A 15,279-nucleotide genomic window follows, 5' to 3' on the forward strand; every position below is an offset into this window, starting at 1 on the left:
ACTTGCCTTTCATACATGTTAATGTGTCTCTCTGTAGATGCGTAAGCAGTGATCATTAGGCAAAGGAAGACAACAAGCTTAGCTGACACTAGACAAGGAAGACAACAAGCTTAGCTGCTTGAAGGAGTCATTGTACATTATATGATTATATATTCTAATTTTTATATGGTCATCTTTCACATCACATAAAAATGTCACACAAGCAATTCATTTATAAGACAGTATAAAAGTACATAAGTATTTAGCCCTCAAATATATCTAATAATTCTTTGCACTTTCATAGTATCTGCCACAGAGATGCTCCCAACCCTGGCAGGTGGGTCATGTCATTGTTCCCATTCAACAGATGTGGAAATGTGAGGCACAGACTAGGCAATTTCCCCAAGGTTACACGGAGATCAGAGAAAACAGAAGTCAAATCTCTTGACTCCCAATCCTGTGTTTTAAACCATAAGGACTATCCTCCCTTTCAGTTGTTAAGAGTAATGGACTTTAAGGGCAGAAGGGACCATTATATCATCTAGCCTGACCTCCTGTATATCCCAGGCGACCAACACCCACACACTAAACCCAACGACCAAAATGAGACCAAAGTAAATGAGCCCTCAGGAGACTAGACTATGTGCCATAGGCAGAGAATAGAAGGGACAAAGGTGCCTCAGTGCCAGAGGCCCCTGCAATGACAGGGAAATGATTGAGATATACCTGGATAATCCTGGCAAGTGACCTGCACCCCCACGCTGCAGAGGAAGGCGAAAAAACCCCAAGGTCCCTGCCCATCTGACCTGGGGGAGAATTCCTTCCGAACCTCACATGTGGCAATAAGTTAGACCCTGAGCATGTGAGCAAGAACCAGCCAGCGAAGCACGTGAGAGAGCGAATAAGTGGTGCCACCTCAGAGCACCAGCCCACACTGCCCCATCTCCAGTTGTGGCCATGCCTGATGCTTGAAAGGAAAGAAAAAAAGCCTCCTTGAATACATGGTGGGGGGTGTCCCCTTCCTGAGTCCTGCCACTGGCTCACTGAAACTCTGAAGCACAAGGTTTAGGAAAATAAGATATAAACTAGAAGCGAGCTCCAGGGCTGTTGAGCCTTGCCCTCTAGCATCACAAGCAATCCTGTCACATGAGTGCACTCATATATTTGTCCAGCTCTCTCTTAAAACTAATTAAGTTGTTTCCCACCACAACTTGGCTGTTGTGAGGGGAAACAACACAGCTGTTCCAGAACCTCACCCTTTTGATGGCTAGAAACCTTCTAACTTCCAGCCTGAATTTGTTCATAGCCAGTTTGCATTCATTTGTTCTTACGAAAATATTGTCCGTTAGCTTAAATACTCTTCACCCTCCCTGGTATTTACCATCCTAATGTATTTACAGAGACCAATCATATCCCGCTCAGTCTTCTTTTCCCCCCCAAGACTAAACAAGCCAAGCTCTTCCAATCTACAAAAACAACTTATTTTTTTCCGGTGGCACCTTAAAGACTAATAGATTTATTGAAAACTTCCTTTTGCTCTCACCCTAGCTCCTTTCCCCTCCCCAAACTCTCTGAAAAGATTTTCTGGATTGCTCTGATGGTATTTAAACAGAACAGCTCTACTGAGAAAATATCAAATGATACTTGGTATCTTCCAATCTACTCTAATAAGATTGGCCCTTCATTTCCTTGATCATCCTAATAGTGCTTCTCTGTACTTGTTCCAGTTTCAATTCATCTTTCTTGAACATGGGCATTGCATACAGCAGTGGTTCTCAACCTTTCCAGACTACTTTCAGGAGACTGATTTGTCTTGTATACCCCAAGTTTGACCTCACCTAGAAACTACTTGCTTACAAAATCAGACATAAAAATAGAAAAGTGTCACAGCACACTATTATTGAAAAATTGCTTACTTTCATATTTTTAATATATAGTCATAAAATAAATTGATTGGAATATAAATATTGTACTTACATTTCAGTGTATAGTATATAGAGCAGTATAAACAAGTCATTGTCTGTATGACATTTTAGTTTGTACTGACTTCGCTAGTGCTTTTTATGTAGCCTATTGTAAAACTAAGCAAATAACAAGATGAGTTGATGTATCCCTAGAAGACCTCTGCTTACCCTCAGGGGTACATGTACCCCTGGTTGAGAACCAATGGTAAACAATATTCCAAATAAGGTCTTACCTGTGCCTTGTACAAGGGCATTAATCTCTCTACTGGTAATGCCTTGCCTAATACATTCTAGGATCACATTTGCCTTTTTTACAGCCACATCTCATTGCTGGCTCATAGTCATCCTGTGATCAATCCATATATCCAGGTCTCTTTCCTCCTCTGTCACTTCCAACTGATAAAGCCACAGCTTGTAGCAGAAATGCTTATTATCAGACTAAGTACATGACTTTACAATTCGTAATGTTAAATTTCATCTGATTTCTGTCGCTCTAGTCTTCAAGGTCACCCAGATCTTCCAGTAAAATATTCTGATCCTCCTCTATTGACGATGCCTCCCACCTTTGTACCATTAGCAAATTTCATTAGCACATTGCTATGTTTTGTGCCAAGGTCATTAATAAAAATATTGAATAAGATTGATCCCAAGACTGATCCTTGAGTACTTAAACAGAACAGCTTTACTGAGAAAATATCAAGTACCTTATCAAAGTACTATAATTTCTCATGAGCAAATGTGTACTTTTTTTTAATTAAAAATTTGGGTGACAGGTTAGCAGTATAGTTTCTTTTTCCTTTCTAGCTGACATCGAGGCTGTAGATCCATGCTTTGTATTCTGTCTAAATCAGCATGTTTATTAACATTTTAACCCATCCTTCTAACTCTATAAAGTAGCTACCTCTTTGCTGCTGTTACATTTCATTGATTTTGTTCACAGATTCATAGATTCTAAGGCCACAAAGAACCATCATGATCATCTAGTCTGACCTCCAGTACAACACAGGTCATAGAACTTCCCCAAAATAATTCTCAGACCCTATCTCTTAGAAAAGCACTCTATCTTGATTTTAAAATTTGTCAGTTATGGAGAATGGTTAATTACTCCCAACATTAAACATTTATGCCTAATTTCCATTCTGAATTTGTCTAGCTTCAACTTCTAGCCATTAGATCATGTTACTCTTATAGACTGAAGAGCCCATTATTAAATTTCTGTTCCCTATGTAGATACTTATTTGGGATGTAAAATACTAAACGGTTCACCGGTAAGCATTAATCTTACCAGTTAACTGACCCGAACCGTTAGCTCCCAGCCCACGTAGGCCGGCTGGCCGGAGCAGCCCCAGTCGGCCCAAGCAGCCCCAGCCCCTCTCCCTTTAATCGATTAACCATTTAAATGACATAATGTTAATTATTTAAACGGTTAACTTTTTTAATGGATATTTACATCCCTAATACTTATAAAATATAATCAAGTCACCCCTTAACCTTCTCTTTGTTAAATTAAATAGATTGAGCTCTTTGAGTCTATTGTTATAAGCAGGGGTGTATTGGGGTTTTGTGGGGCCCTGGGCCAGAGCAAGTGGGGGCCCCTCCCCACTCCTTCCGCCTGCAGTTCCCCCGCACACTTCTGCCAGGAAATAGGGTCAGGGCACGGGGGCTTGGCACGCCAAGCGGGGTTGGGGCGCAGGGGCTTGTCCCGCTCTGCCCACCTGGCACTCTTGCCGGGGAGCAGGGTTAGGGCGTGGGCGCTTGTCCTGCTCTATGCACCCAGTACTCCTGCCCCGGCAAGGGAAGCCCCCGCATGCTGACCCCGCTCCCTGGCTGGAGTGCTGGGCAGGCGGCCAGAGCGGGGCAAACCTGGCAAGCCACCTGTGCCCCGACCCCAATCCCCAGCTGGAGTGCCGGGTGAGTGGGCAGAGCAGGGCAAGCTCGGTAAGCCCCCAAGCCTCAACCCCACTTCCTGGCAAGAGAGCTGGGTGGGCAGAGCTGGTCAGGGTGTGGGGGCACCCATTTTTCCGGGGCCCCCCAATTGGCAAGAGCCCCTGGGCACGGGCCCTGCTGGCCCCGTGGCTAATCCGCCACTGGCTATAAGGCATGCTTTCTAATCCTTTAACCATGCCTTGCTGAATAGTCATGGGCTTCTTCCTACTTTTCTGAAATACGAATGTTGAATTTCTTTTTAAACTTTACTCAATTTATGAATATCTTCCTAATACATATCTTTACATGATATGATAAAGCCTAAATTTTTATATCAGACTTAAAAAAAACGACATTTCTTGCTTTGGAAAACGGAACCATGTAACTGACATTCTATTGTTGAAAATAAGACCTTTTAAGAAGTAACTATACTTCCTGATTTTGGAAAGTGCTCAAATACATTGAAATTTCTTTTTTTCTGGTATAGATCTTCCTCTGCATGTTTTTCTCTTGTAGACAATGAGGCCTAATCATTTCACAAATGTCCTTTTAGAAAGGCATTGCTGTACCGTGATTATAGTCACTCTGATTCTCTTCTATGATGATTCAGTTGAACAACAAAGCAGCCAGAAAACCATGGGCCACCCACCACCAAATCAAATCCTCAGCACTGACTCCTCTAGGCACAAAAGGATTGGTTACATGACTGCTCCTTGTAGTGTGCCCTGAAGCCTTCCAAACTCAGGTGCTGAAAAAGGACAGAAGTAGCAAGTTTCACAGTTGTGGGCATTCAGCTAAGTATGCTGGGTGTCCTCTAGAGTTTACGCACAGGGGCCAAAAGTAAGAATTCCCCAGCCATTCTTAACCATTCATGATGGGACATAAGAGGAGATGCAGACTCTCAGGAAGCTGTCCCTCTGACCATTTAGGGCTTTAGAGAACACAACTGACACCTTGAATTGCACTGAGAAACGACATGAGCCAGTGCAAAGCACAAGTGTTATATGCTCATGGTGACCCAGCACACTTAGGAAACAGGCAGCAATATCCTGCACAAGCTGAAGCTTCCAGGTGGTTTTCAAGGGCAGTTCTAAGCAAAACATATACAGTAGTCCAGACTAGAGGAGACAAAAGCATGGAAATCTATAAATATTAGAGAGGAAAGATGGTCTTGGGGTTAAGACACACTGGACAGAGATTTGAGAGATGTCGGTTCATATCCAAGCCCTACCACAGACCTCCTGTGCAACCTTGGACAAGTCATTTAATCTCTTGGTAACTCGGTTTCCCATCTGTAAAATGGGAATAATATTTCCTTTGTCCCACCATTTGTCTGTATTGTCTATTTAGACTGTAAACTCTTTGGGGGCAGGAACCATTTCTTACTACACGTACGTACAGTACTCAGTTTAACGGAGTCCTGATCTTCATTGAGTCATCTTGACAATACCATAGTACAATTAATAAATATCTATGGTAAGCAAGGGCACCAGAAGGACTGCAAAAGGAGGGGAGTGGGAGAAGGGCAAGAAACCCAAACAGGCCAAATTTGTCCATGTTTTCACTTTTTGTAGGATTCTTTTATGATGTTCAGGTAATTAAAGAGCTCCTGATGGAGCCATATTGGACTCTTCCTAGTCTTCATCTTTCCTTTATGTTTATGACCAGCAAAAAAGCTATGGAGGTTTGTGCTCCTTGGGGTGGAACTACCAGTGTTTGCCTGACACAGACAAACCAAAACTAGTAAGGGGAAACTGTTGCTTTTGAAGAGAGTTTCAAAGGGTCAAGAGCAGGGTGACACAGTGAGAATTTTCTGTTACATTTTTATGAATCCTAGGCATGCCTCAATTTCCCTCTGTACATTGCATTGCTACCCCGTGGGTGCAAAAAGGTTAGCACTGCTCTTGGAACAGGGCAGGAGACCAGAGGTGTCATCTGTGTTACCTGGCTGTCGGGGGGGGGGGGGGTGAGTAGAGTCATTAAAAAACTGGCTGAAAACAGAAGGTCCAGCAAGACAAAGAGATGCCCCAACCACTGAACAATCAACACCTAGCAGCGGGAAACCCCAGCAAGCGGGATTTGTGAACTGAGCTGGAGAACAAGGTGTCGGGTGAATGGAAGAAGAGGGGTATTTTTGGAGGGACTCAGGAGCCCAGACCAGAGGAGACAAAAGGGGGCAGGGGGAGAGAGCTGGAGTTGGAGTCCATCAAAACATGTCTGGCTCATCATGGCATTGGGTTGGCCAGGATGGATTATGGCTTAATTTCTGCCTCCCTGTGCTAACCTATGGACTTTCAGATTCTGTACCCAGGTGACTAATAAATAGTTACCTTGTTTTGAAAAGACTGCCTGTGTCATTGCAAATACTCACTGAGAACATTGTGCCCTGAATGGATGCAGTACTAGCCTCCCGCAGGAGTCTGATTCAGCTGGATTCACTGCAGGGAGCCATGGTGAGAAACAGGGACTGCTGGCACTGGAGTCTTGGAGGCCAGGGGCCTGCCTCTGTGGAACTGTGTAGGTCTGTGGGGCCTGGAACACTAAAGGGGTCATTCCCAGGAGATTGGGTATAGACCGGGGCATAGACCAGTCCCTGTGACTTCATGACCAGCAGAAATTAAGAACTATGTATCTGTTAAATTCCTGTGGTTGGCAATGTCTCTTTAGCTGCTTCCTGTTACAGTTCCATCCCCATGTACTGAGGTTATTTATTCTCAATCTGGGGGAATTTTCATGCTATCAAAGCAAGGAAATGAGTCAGGTAATCTGGGGTTCTACTCCCAGCTCTGTCATGGACTTGCTGTCACTTAACTCCTCTGTGATGTACTGTCTCTATTCACGATGTTTTTCCATACACATAGGACAGCCATATATAGTAGTTTCAGCACAAATGGATTATTTTAGATTAAGAAAAACAGAAAAAAAGACCAAAACAAAAGCCTCCATGAAAGCCTGGTATGTATCTTTGGTGCAACATGCTGCATCAACTCAGTATCCTTGAGTGGCAGCTGTCTTGCATGACAAATATTTAAAGGTGCAGTACATGGGAAACAAAATCACAAGTTACACAGTTACATGCACCACAATCACAAAGCTTTCTCTCATTTATATAACATTTTGAGCACTTACCGTTCTAGGTGCTGGGGGTGGGGTGGGGGGGAGAACGGACCAAAGGATAGTTTCTCCTCTACTTTTTAAATGGGGGTGGAGGTTGGCATGCCTCCTGGCATGACAGAATGGCAGCCAGGCCAAATTTCAGCGAACGTATGGCATTGTGATCTAGTTTTGAATTTAAAATGACCCTGACAAATTGGAGAATCGGTCTGAAATCAACAAGATGAAATTCAATAAAGATAAGTGCCGAGTGCTTCACTTAGGAAGGAAAAGTAAAATGCACAAACACAAAATGGGGAATAACTGGCTAGCTGGTAGTATTGCTGAAAATGATCTGTAGGCTACAGCGGATCACAAAGTAATTATGAGCCAACAATATGGTGTGATTGCAAAAAAGGGTAATATTCTTGGATGTATTAATAAGAGAGTTTCACATGTAAGATATGGGAGGTAATTGTCCCTCTCTACTCAGCACTGGTGAGGCCTGAGCTGGACTACTGTGTCTAGTTCCCACATGCTATAGGAAAGATGTGGACAAATTGAAAAAAGTCCAGAAAAGAACAACAAAAATGATAAAAAGTTTTCTAGCCTATGTGGAAAAATTAAAAAAACTGGGCATTTTTAATCTAAGGAAAAGACGACTGAGGAGGGACTGGATAGACTTCAAATATGTTAAGGACTGATATAGAAAGGACTGTGATTAATTCTTCTCCATGTCCACTGAAGGCAGGACAAGTAGTAATGGGCTTAATCTACAGCAAGGGAGAGTTGGAAAGTTTTTCCTAACTATAAGGGTAGGTAAGCACTGGAAAGGCTTTAAGAGAGATGGTGGAATCCCCATCATAGGAGGTTTTTAAGAACAGGTTGGACAAATACCTGCCAAGGATGGTCTAGGTATACTTGGTCCTACCTCAGCACAGGAGACTGGACTAAATGACCTCTTGAGATCCCCTGAAGCCCTACACTTCTATGATTCTATAATGTTATTTATATCAACACACTTCTGAGAAAAGGCCTTGGTGGTTAACTTACCTTCTTTTTTAGGGTATAGCTTTCTAGGTCTGCAGAAGCCAAACAAAGGGATTTTACAGAAGAATCCTGCATGCTGCCTCCAATGCTCCCAGCTGACTTGGGGAATTTTGTGGGGCCTTTGAAGTTACTGTGTATGGTGGCTGTGAGATAGAGTAATCTGGGAAGAGGAAATGAGGGGTGCAAATAGACCTGGGGGGGAAAAAATCTTTACAGTGGCTGACCAGTTCAATGTAATCTACAAAGTTATAATAGTGTTTGACAGTCACTTGCAAAGAGAAAATGTTCTGCAAGTCAACTGTTAAATTCTGTTTTCTTTTTGCAGATTGGTTATTTATTACAGTCTGAGACATGATGGGTTAACTCAGCTAGTACAGCATTTCAGAGACACTATATACTATAATCGAATGGAAACAAGATTCAGGCAAGTGACATGGCTGCATAATCAATGTATTCTATTGGTACCAGTGGCAAGAGGACAAAGTTAGGGTCTACCCTAATCTGCCTCCAAATTACAATTCTTTGTGCATCAGAACCACAGTAACAGATAAATGAAATGGTATAATTACAGCCAGGATTATAAAAAATAATTTTCAAATTTGGGTGTCTAAAGTTAAGAGGCGGAGTTTTTAAAGTGCCTATGTGATTTAGGGACTTGTGCTTTCAAGTCACCCATACACTTCTGAAAATCCCATCCATAATTCATATTCAGGCACCTACATAAAAGTGCTTTATTTTTCATACGCGCTCAAAGTCCAAACTTCCAACAAATTCAATGGGTTCTGAGCACCTCTGGGGAAAAAAAAAAATCAAGATTTTTATTTAGATGCCCAAATATGGACTTGGTTCCCAAATTTATGCATCTGTCTTTGAAAATCTGGGTTATAATTTTAATAGCATGAAGAAAAAATATTAAAATTGGCATTGTAATGAACCTGCTGGCCTCTGATTGGGTAACTCACTAGCCCCCTAGAACAAACAGAAGCGAAAAGATTGGGCTGTCATTCTAGGAGTTGTAGAAACACCTTTCAGTATCCATAGAGGGCAACCTGTTACCTAGCATGACCAAGACGTGACAGAAGATCAGGCTCAAGGAGACAGACAGAGGGTTGGACTGTGACAGCAGCTGGTTGCAGGCAATATCCTGGCAATTAGCTGTGAAGGAAAACCCAACGTAGAGCAGTCCAAGCAGACAATGAGAGGCAACCACTGTAGCTGGCTGACAGGAGAACAAGGAAAGGCCCCTAACGAGACCACAGATGAGGGAACTAAACCCTGGCCAGTGGGTTCCACAGGTCAATAATTAATTGCCCTCTAACAGATGAATGGGCTAGCAGGAGCACCCTAAATACTAGGTCTGAAAGGGGAGAGGATATCCTTGTGCCCCTCTACTTGATTGCCTCCTACAGGTGGATTTACAAACTAGTGTGATAATTTTTAATTGTCATTTGTCTAAGACATTGTAACAAGGGTATCTGCACCTTTTTCCCTTTGCCAGCTCTAGCAACGACGCACTGGTTATTTACCAGATATGTGTGAGTCTTTAATAAAAACCCAGCAGAGGGCAAAAATCTGTAGAACCTAGTGCCTGGAGTGCAGACTGTACTTCATGCCCTGTAACTGCATTTCCCTCCACACTACCAAATATTTACAAGGGACTGTTGTACCACTACACTCCCAGTGATCCCTACAGTTAGGTCAGTTACAGTATTTTTAACTGTGGGTTGGTCTTAGCCCAGTTCCTTGTAAACAAATACCTATATCACAAAATCCACTAAAATCTTTGGCAATGCTGTCCCAGCATACAGACTATGCTAGTATACAACAACAAAACAGCAAGTTTTCTGTCTGAAATCTTCCCCGATGGCAACAAGATATTCCTTTTACAATGAGAGAGTCTTTCCTTTGCAGAACTTTACTCACTTGAAGTGCCACCAAAAATAATCCAGTCACAGCACATGGCACACATTTCATTCCAGTTTTAGCACTGTGCACTAATTACTGGTTTTGTGCACTTAGAGCTGTTCCTACCGTTTCCATTTTGGGGACCATGGAAAGTTAATCACTTGTCCTCACTCCTCCTCACCCCCAGAGTTTGGGGGCTCAGATAAAATGAGAGTGAGGTCCAAACAACAATCTCATTTTGCTTATGTGAAACCCAGGCCTCATGTGTTTTTGTCCAACTTTACTGACATCATAGAATTTCAAGGCCAGTAGTCTGATCTCACCGGCCACCGACTCCACCCAGCACCTGTACTCTAAACCCAGCAACCAAAATGAGACCTAAATATTACAGCCCACAGAAGACTAGACTATTATATGCCACAGGCAGAGAATGTGCGTGACTGGACACCATTCTGGATGCTTACGCCAGGCTCAGGCAGATGTTATCATTAGGGTCTTTAAGACCCACTTTAAAAATGTGAATTGCCACATTTGTAGTAATTATTACATTAGTTACATATCAGAGAGACAATTTGCCACCGATAAACTAAGGTGACATCCATATAGGTCAGAGTCCAGTGTCTTTACTCGCTTTGAGTAGCACCTTACTTCAAGAGCCATCCCATTGACTTCAAACGAGACAACTAGTGGAGTAAGGGACTATTCAACATGAGCAAGGGTGGCACAAGCTGGAACTTTGTGTTTTGTGCTGTAATTCCAGACTTTGCCCTTGTCTTGGTCTATAGCAGGTTGTATTTTTATATCAGGAAGCAATGCATCAGATATGAACATGAGTGCACAACATGCCACAGCGCATTGTTAACATTAGTAGTTAAGAACATGCTCCATAAAATGCTTGATTGGCTGTTCTCAAATGCCTTTAAACTTTGGTATTTATATACCAAACTTCTTCACACATGTGAAGGTCACTAGACTTCATAAATCAGAGTCAATTTAGGTCCTCCTATCCCGAGTCTGTCAAAGGACATTGGCACTGCCCTAGGATTTTAGAATTGCTCCAGGATTTTATCTCCTGGACAGCAATGCTGATTGAAAGTCACCACAGTAAGCTTAAACAAAAAACACCTTATTGATCAGAAACATAATAACTAAATGTGAAATGGTGCATTTATATGAGAGAATAAGAAAAACACTTAAATCTTTCCCAGCCAACAAATGTTAAAATAAAAAAAAATGTTATTTTCACATCAAAACTGAAACCCCACACAGAGCAGAAAACTAAATCTAAAGTAATGAAGCTTGAAACTAATTGTTCAAGATAATTGAACTGTATAGGACAAAAACAGATTTTTTTTATTTTACACACACACACACACACACACACACACACACACACGAATTCAGATCTCTGAATGACAATGTACTATTTATGGGACACTAAATATTTTCCCTCTCTTTAAGCACTAAAATATCAGCTCATGAAGCTCTAAGACTGTGTACATAACCTTGTTAGACAGGAAATTGCTTTTCTGGTTTCTGCTACCACTACCTGAGGCAGACATTGCAACCACAATGTTTAGTTGATAGCTTCCCTGACTATGTAGATTAGGGATGATAAAAAATGTGATACTTTAACGACATTTTGTCAAGGACAAGCTGCAAACATTATCTAACTAAACAGATAAATTGCAAGCAAAGACACTCCTGAAAGCAGCTCTACCCCTGTGCATTTATCCTGTATGTGGATAAGGAATTGATTTAAGGTGATTCTTACAATAAACAGTGGAGATAGATATGTTGTGTACTTCTAACATACCATTAAAGCAAGCAATATGAAGCCAATGTCCAAAACCTAAGACATCTGTTTCTAATGCATGTAAAATCATGCTTATTTTCACTCTACACATATAGTGTTGCTACCAGGTAAAAAGGAACCACACAAACAAATATCCAAAATGACCCAGTGGTTAGAGCACTAGCTTGGGACTCCGGACACTAGGGTTCAATTCCCTGCTCAGCTACAAGTTTCTGGTGTGTCTCTGGGGAAATCAACTAGTCTCTTTATGTCTTACTTCCTCATCTGTAAAATGGGGATAACAACCCCTCCCTACCTCACAGGAGTGTTGTGAGGATGAATACATTAAAGATTGTGACTCACTCAGATACTATGGTACTGGAAGCTATGTGAAGACCTTAGATAAATAGCTTCATAGAGCTTCAGGCCAGAAGAGATCATTAGATCATCTAGTCTGACCTCCTGTATATCACATGCCATTAAATTCCACCTAAATTGAGCCTAATGACTTCAGTTAAACCAAAACATTTTACTCCTCAAGAGAATATACTGAGGTGTACCACAGGCAGAGAATAGGAAAGACTGAGGCACAACCAAGGCCCTGTGATGGCCAGGAATTGAGTAGATGAGATATACCCTATACCGAGATGATCCTAGCAGGCAATTCACAAACCACATTGCAGAGGAAGATGAAATACAGCCAAGGTCCCTGACAATCTAACCTGGAAAAATTCCTTTCTGATCCCAAATCTGACAATCAGTTAGATCCTGAGCATGTGAACAAGAAACACCAGCAAGGCATCTAAAACAAAAGATTTTCTGTACTGCCTCATACCACTGGCCTAGCCCACCCTCACTAGCCATGGCAAATCTCTGATGCTTCAGAGGAAGGAGACTGAAAAAAGACCCAACAAAATTCAAAACGCAGAGATTATAATTGTACACTGGGGCAAAAAATTCCTTCCTAACCTCTGCTGGAAGCCCTGAAACAGGAGATTAAATTATAACCATTATCATCATACAGAACTACAAGTGTTATGAGCATGTTGGATTTATCTTTAATAACTTTAAGACTGCTAGTTTGTGGACACCTTCCAGTATCAGCAGTATCATGCCAAGGATTAAACAAAACCAGCATAAACATGAAAAACAAAAACGAAATAAAATGACAACCCCAATCTTTCAAAGAGTTCAAGTGTTTAGAAACCTTCCATTAATGGCATTTGGGATAACCAAACGAGCAGTGTACTATGTGAACTGCTATTGAGAGAGGTGACTGACCTTCATTTAAATATAGGTCAAATAACTGGGGTTATGCTCTGCTCACACTAGAGTAACAGAGTACATGAAATAGAACATTTAACATGGCCAAATGGAAAAGTAGTTAGAAATTAGCAAAAATATTTGAATAATTCCCCCAATATTTGCCTTCTCTAATGTTAAATGTGAATCTACAGAGCAATAAACTCTAAAGAAGTTGTTCTCTTCTTCAGGTGTAAATCTATAAAATACTGGGCATTGGAAACTGCCTAATTACAACTAAAACATCCTACCATAATATTAAAATACAAAGCCCTGATTGCATTGCCAAGGGATTGTCATTTTGTCTTCTGGATGCAATCTGGTGTATTTTTGTCTGCACCTTATTGTCTGGTTAGTCAAAAATGGCAAGATCTTTGGGATAGGGACTGTCTCTACCTCTCTGTTCTGTACAACATCATGTACATTGATGGCACTCAAATAAATACATAATAAAGCCTATAAAATAATCATATTACAAGCAGGGCTACAGAATGCAAGCTTTTTGTTTCCTACAATGAACATGGGGACTGGGGGTATGTCTACAATGTAATGTAAGCCCAGGCATAGATGACTCCTACCTCCTGATACTGACGGGAACAATCTAAAGGGGGAGGACATGTGATTGTCCCGCATGTCTCCTCTGCCCAGCGACTCGCCCTGTGCCTAGCCCAGGGCCACCACGCTTTTCCTGACCCACACAGTTACCTGTGGGTGGGAGAGGCTCTCTCCTTCTCCTGCTGCGCCTCCACCCTGGCACATTTGGCTGCTCTCCCTGGCAGTTGGGACCGGGCAGGGAATGGGATGGAGCCACTTCTCACGTGCTGAAGCTGGCTGCTCTGGGTTGCTGACTCTGTGCAGCGCAGTGGCTGCCTGAGGAGGTGGCAGCGGTGAGCCACCCCCACACCTCTGGCCTGGCTGCCGGGGACAGGGGCTGAGTAAGCTGGAGTCCCCTCCCCCCCCGGCATGTTTCCAGCTCACTCGGCCCCTGTTCCTGGCAGCCAGGCCTAGGCGGGCAGGGTGGTTCACTGCTGCCACCTCCCCAGCCAGGCTCTCTCTCAGGCAGCTGCTGCGCTGCACAGAGCAGCGACCCAGAGCGGACGGTGTGAGAAGTGGCTGGTCCTGCCCCTTCCACTCCCCGCACAGGCCTGACTGCCAGGGTCGAGGGCTGAGCGTGCTGAAGGACAGGAGCAGTGGGAGAAGGACAGAGCTCCTCTCCCTCCACCCCTCTGCCCTCCAGGCCAAGCAGAAATCGGGCGGGGGCATTTGACCCAGCATAGCCCCCCGATACTCATCGCCTATGAGCCCAGAGTTAGTGGGACTCGAGTCAGCTGATCTGTATTAGGGAACTCTGGGCTTGAGCATCTACATTGTATTTTAACCCTATGTTAAGACTTTTCTAACTTGTGCTACAACCTTGGGCTCTGACATCCACACTGCAGTGCACAGACCCAACTCAAAATAACCACATTCCAGCATCCTCCCTTTCCCCCAAAATATGGTCACTCTAGCCCTAGGACCATGGTGCACTGTGGGAAAACTTTACTGCCTGCCCTGCACATTACCAGGAAGCAACATCCTTTGCAAAAGGCTCGATCAGTTCACTCTCCATTGCAACCCAGGAGGCTCTCTGATAGTGTGCTTGCAGATCAGTGATCAGAAGAGAATGGGTTAATGCTGACCTAAGCTGCTGCCATTTGCAAAGGGCTTCCGTTTTCAGTAGAGTGGATTGCAGATTGTTGGAACAGAGAGGACTAAGGAAGTTGTTCCATAGAACTTTGGGATTCTTCTGGCTGACACCAGGGACCTGAATCAAGCAGGGCCGCATCTACAATGCAAAGCAAAAGGGCTCAGACTTGGGTCCCGGCTTAACTTGAGCTTGGGCCCTCCAGGGACCTGGGACCCTGGGTCCAAGCCCTGGATTAGCGCAATTGCAGTGTAGACACAAGGAGGGCTCAAGCATGGGCTTACTTTGCAGTGTAGACATACCCTGAGAGTTTCTTCTCACCAGTTGGACACCAGGGGATTGCCACAGACTTCAGTGGAGTAACACTGATTTACTCTGGCCTGAAAAGAGAATCAGCCCATTTGTTTTTGGTTAACTGTTGTAGTGCTTTGCAGTCCAGTGAAAATTGATGAAAACAATTACCAAGGTAACTTTTATCTTGACACTGTATTTTCACATAAGTATTCTTTTGGTAATTTTATTACTTTGTTTACCTAGGATAGGTGGATTACCTACAGGTTCAGACCACTGATCCACCTAGT

General features: G+C 43.0%; 1 protein-coding gene across 3 annotated transcripts in view; it reads right to left on the minus strand.

Moving 5' to 3' along the window:
- NME7 (NME/NM23 family member 7) overlaps positions 1-15,279 on the minus strand; it is a 162,298-nt gene that overhangs the window by 41,524 nt on the left and 105,495 nt on the right. The gene's annotated exons all lie outside the window — the stretch shown is intronic.

The sequence above is a fragment of the Caretta caretta genome, chromosome 1 (assembly GCF_965140235.1).
Source record: "Caretta caretta isolate rCarCar2 chromosome 1, rCarCar1.hap1, whole genome shotgun sequence".
NCBI classification, from domain to species: Eukaryota; Metazoa; Chordata; order Testudines; family Cheloniidae; genus Caretta; species Caretta caretta.